Source organism: Selaginella moellendorffii, unplaced genomic scaffold (genome assembly GCF_000143415.4).
Source record: "Selaginella moellendorffii unplaced genomic scaffold, v1.0 SELMOscaffold_68, whole genome shotgun sequence".
In the NCBI taxonomy this organism is placed as follows: Eukaryota; Viridiplantae; Streptophyta; class Lycopodiopsida; order Selaginellales; family Selaginellaceae; genus Selaginella; species Selaginella moellendorffii.
In genome coordinates, this window is record NW_003314329.1 from 36921 (window position 1) to 41920 (window position 5000).

The 5000-nt window shown below is 56.0% G+C and overlaps 1 non-coding gene across 1 annotated transcript; it reads right to left on the bottom strand.

The window, feature by feature from the left end:
- Window positions 1–3273: 3273 nt before the first annotated feature.
- Window positions 3274–3392, bottom strand: LOC112340642. The gene has a single exon (XR_002990207.1). It is a non-coding gene; the product is annotated as a 5S ribosomal RNA (ribosomal RNA).
- Between the last annotated feature and the right edge of the window lie 1608 nt (window positions 3393–5000).

Consider the following 5000-nt stretch of genomic DNA (forward strand, 5'->3'; position numbering starts at 1 on the left):
ACGGAGCATATGTCCTCCACCACATGCTTACTTAGTGTGCGGGGCAAAGGGCATGCAGGCACATACGTGTTTTGCGTCAATCACCTCAGAACCCAGCTCCCCACCAAGCCCCCATGCGACTGAGCTCACCCAAGTTCAAGACAAGGGAATTGCCCGCCCGGATCCGGACTTGGTGGTCACACCAGGAACATCAGTTCATTCAGCATCACATGTAAGTGGAGCCATCACCCATCAAGGACACAACAAGAGGAGCAAACCTTTGTTAAAAATGCATGTGACGGGAGGGAGCAAGAAGTTACATGCTCTTGTGCTATGGAGCGACCGATCCTTTCGCCAGGTAGAAATACATCCCCTGCCCGAGATTCCAAAAGGTCGCTCAATAGCACAGAGCATATGACTTCTTGCTCCCCCATCACATGCATTTTTCACAAAAGGGTAGATGTCTAGAGCATCACTTCCCCGGCTGTGAAGCACCAGCTAAGCCCCCATGCGACTGAGCTCACCCACGTTCAAACACGAGGGAATTTTGCCCGCCCGGATCCGGACTCAACGGTTACAGCACAGCAAGGGGTGTGTGCTTGGGAGGGGGTGCGAACACCCCACTGCCCCAAAACACACACAAAAGCGAGAGGCTAGCCCGAGCTGTGGCGCACCACACATGTTGGTCGTCCGAGTCTCCCGGTTCTGCCGGAGCATTGGCCAGGACCCGTCACAAGCACATGTGTTGCACCACAGCAATAGGTGTGCAGCCCTCTACCAAAGGCACACACCACCCCACATCAGGAGGATTAACTGCCAGCCAGCCCACCACCACCGCACGCAAAGATCCGAGTCTCCCGGCTTTCACCAGGACCCGTCCCAATGCGCATTGTGGTGGCGAGCAGGGAGTGTGATGTTGCAGGTAGCAAAAGCAGAGCCACGAGCCAAAGCCAGAAGCCAAAGCCCACTTTGAGCTCGCCCCGCACGCAGTATACCACGTGAAGAGCACTCGCTCGCCCGGATTCGGACCCGGACTCGGACTCCGAGTTCAACTCGGACTCCACCTCGGCTACCCGACCTCCAACACCCACACTATCCCTACTATACTTTTGGAACCCCCCACAGCCCCCCCCCCCTGGGAGACACACGCTTTGGGCTTTCACCCCACAGCATGTATTAGTGTTCGGGCTTAGAATCTGGAAGTGCTGCGACTTCTGCAACATCAACAATGAAAAAGTGGTCATTTTTTCTTACTTTTTTTTTCCGAGTGTCACGAGACGACTCCTAGGAGCGGATGACACGTGGCACACTGTTCATGCCATGTAACATGTGCCGTTTTTAGTGGTTTTTCAACGTAAGAGTCACGTGACATATTTCGAGCTTGGTGTCATGGTAGTAAATGTAGTGTTGCCAACTCATATTTCGGCTAAAGTTGGATGTTTTTGAGTTGTTTTTTTTCGTAGTAACTTATATCGCCACGTGTTATTCCACGTGCTCTAAAGATGGCACACTGGCTCAATGTATGGAACGCAACACTATGCCATGTGCAAGCGTAGGGTTTAGGGTTTAGGGTAGGGTAGGGTTTGCCACGTGGCATACATTTTGAGCAATTTATATGCCATGAGCTATACCTTTTAGAAGGTGGCATTCAGACGGATGGTTTGGATGAGGTGGCATGCCACGTGGCATACTTTTATGTACTTATAGCATGCCACGTGCCAAACCCTTGGAGAGGTGGCATCTTGGAGGTTGCATGCCACGTGGTAAACCCTTGGAGAGGTGGTACCTATGGATGCCACATGGCAAACCCTTGGAAAGATGGCATCTTCGAGGTTGCATGCCATGTGACAAACCCTTGGAGAGGTGGTACCTATGGATGCCACGTGGTAAACCCTTGGAAAGGTGCATCTTGGAGGTTGCATGCCACGTGGCAAACCTTTGGAAAGGTGCATCTTGGAGGTTGCATGCCACGTGACAAACCCTTGGAGAGGTGGTACCTATGGATGCCACGTGGCAAACCCTTGGAAAGGTGGCATCTTGGAGGTTGCATGCCACGTGACATAACATTGGAAAATACCTCTTCTGCACTTGTATGCCACGTGGCATACCTTAGGCCCCGGACATGTCCGGGCCCAGATATGTGGGTCCCCAGACATGTCGGGCCCCAGATATATCCGGGCCCCGGATATGTCGGGCACCCGATATGTCGGGCCCCGGACATGTCGGGCACCCAGAGATATCGGGCCCCGGACATGTCCGGCCCCGGACATGTCAGGCCCTGGATATATCCGGGCCCGGACATGTCTGGCCCCGGACATGTCAGGCACCCGATATGTCGGGCCCCAGACATGTCGGGCCCCGGATATATCCGGGCCCCAATATGTCCGGCCCTGGACATGTCGGGCCCCGGATATATCCGGGCCCGGACATGTCCGGCCCCGGACATGTCGGGCACCCGGACATGTCAGGCCCCGGATATATCCGGGCCCGGACATGTCTGGCCCCGGACATGTCAGGCACCCGATATGTCGGGCCCCGGACATGTCGGGCCCCGGACATGTCGGGCCCCGGATATATCCGGGCCCCAATATGTCCGGCCCTGGACATGTCGGGCCCCGGATATATCCGGGCCCGGACATGTCCGGCCCCGGACATGTCGGGCACCCGGACATGTCAGGCCCCGGATATATCCGGGCCCGGACATGTCTGGCCCCGGACATGTCGGGCACCCGATATGTCGGGTCCCCGACATGTCCGGCCCTGGATGTGTCTAGCCCTGGATATATCCGAGTTTTATTTTGACACGTGGCATGGTCTTTGGTTTGATCTCATAGAGTTTTATTGTTTTCAATGTGTGCCACATTGACACGTGGCATGCCCTTTGGTTTGTTCTCATAGAGTTTTATGGTTTTCAATGTGTGCCACATTGACACGTGGCATGTGCTTTGGTTTGTTCTGAGTTTTATGGTTTTCAATGTGTCACATTGACACGTGGCATGCCCTTTGGCTTGTTCTCATAGTTAGAGTTTAGTGTCCTTGACCTTGTATGCCACGTGACACACATATGTTTGGACTTGCTTGCCATGCCACGTGGTGACAATCACCAACACATTATTTCTAACTTATATCCTAGTTAATAACTAGCTAACGACACAATTTGGCAAATACACCTTACATTCACAATTGTAAGTAGTATTTAAAGACCATACACTTATATGCTATGGAAAAATACTCAAAGTTTATATATTAAAACAGTGATCTTACAAAAATAAATGACTTGTAAGGAAAAAAAAAAGAGGGGGTCACTTGGACTTCCCGGGTGGTCACCCAGCCCAGTACTATTCAAGCCCAGGGACGCTTAACTTTGGAGGTCTGATGGGATCCAGTGCCATAGTCACGGTTTGAACCCACTCTGAAATATTTCACACTCCCCCTACTCTTATAGTGGGGCAGCTGATCCAAAGCTGCAGTGTACCTCCACAATCCCGTGTTCTTTTTGGGTGCCAAAAAACCTGCGGGACGTGTGGTACCTCCCCAACAATTCACGAAGACCGTGTTTTGGGCCCCAAAATGCACGCTGCGAAATGCGGGGTACCTCCCCAACTTTTCGTGAAAATCACGCGTTTTGGGCCCAAAAAAGCCCGCGGAACACATGGTACCTTCCCAACTTTTCGCGAAAAATCGCGCGTTTTGGGCCCCAAAACGCGCCCCGCGAAATGCGGGGTACCTCCCCAACTTTTCGTGAAAATCGCGCGTTTTGGGCCCCAAAAAAAGCCCGCGGAACACGTGGTACCTTCCCAACTTTTCGCGAAAAATCGCGCGTTTTGGGCCCCAGACATTCCGGGCCACTTTTTTTTCCCCTCCCCCCGCCTTTCGTGCCACGTGGCAGGCGGGCAGGGCCTTCCCCCCCTCCCTCACACGCACGCAGGCTGAGGCTTCTCCGCGCGGTTTGGGCCCGGGAGAGTCCTCCCCCCTTCCTCCCTCCGTCGCACGGCAGGTGGGGGCCCCTCCCCTTTCCCGCCGCGTGACGCTGGCCCTTGCCAAGCAGCCGTGCCACCCCCGAGGCTCGCCTCCCTTGGAAGCCCGGAGGACCACACTGCTGCCTCCCTCCCCCTCGCCCGACAGGCGTGCGGATGTGGTCCCAAGGCCATGCCCATGGACCGCACAGCACGACTCTGCCAAACGCTGGAGTGGGTGCCAGGGAAGCCACGCCGAGGCTCTCCGCAGCCGAGAACCCTTGCACAACCCCACCCCCCATCAATACTGGGGAGGCCCCCCCCACGCCACCGGCCAAAGGCCACGAGCACTCACACATGCGACACTGCCTAGGCATCCCACGTCGGGAGTTCCGCGTCTGGATCGCCGATCGGGTAACACCTGGACGGATGCTGCACGTGCTTGCCACCAGAGCAGCTGAGCACCGTTTCCTTCGGCCGGTGGGCACGGGAAGCCCACAAGGTGAGGCACACAAGGGGAGCCATCGAAGCGCCACGACGTGACCCTGGCAAGCGAGCCAACTCTCGTTTGTATGGGAAGCAGAGCTGGGCAGCCGCAGTTCAACCCCAGCTGCCCGAGAGCCTCCACTCCCCACCCATCATCCTACAGGTAAGAAAGTCCCTCCTCTTTCTGGGACAAAAGCTTTTGGCTATTTGTCCCAGTCCGAGTTCAAGCTTGAGCGTGAGCAGGAGCCAAGTCCAAACGCGAGCCCGAGCAAAAGCCCGAGTACGTGCTCGAGCCTGACTTCAAGCCCAAGTCCAAGCAGGCAGGAGCCCGCACGTGCCCTGGAAGTCCAGCAGGGGGTGTGGAGCCGGGCACCCGAGGTCTGACCTCGGCTGCCCACACTCCCATCCCCCACTATCCTTCCAGAGCTCGCAGCCTACCACGCCCCAGGGAGACAAGCGCTTTGGGCTTTCACCCCCACGTGTCCATGTCCGAGCCGGAACCCGAGTCCGAGATGGAGCCCGAGTCCAACCCCGACATGGTGCACACGGGGAGGAGCCCAGCAGCAGCCCGCACATGCA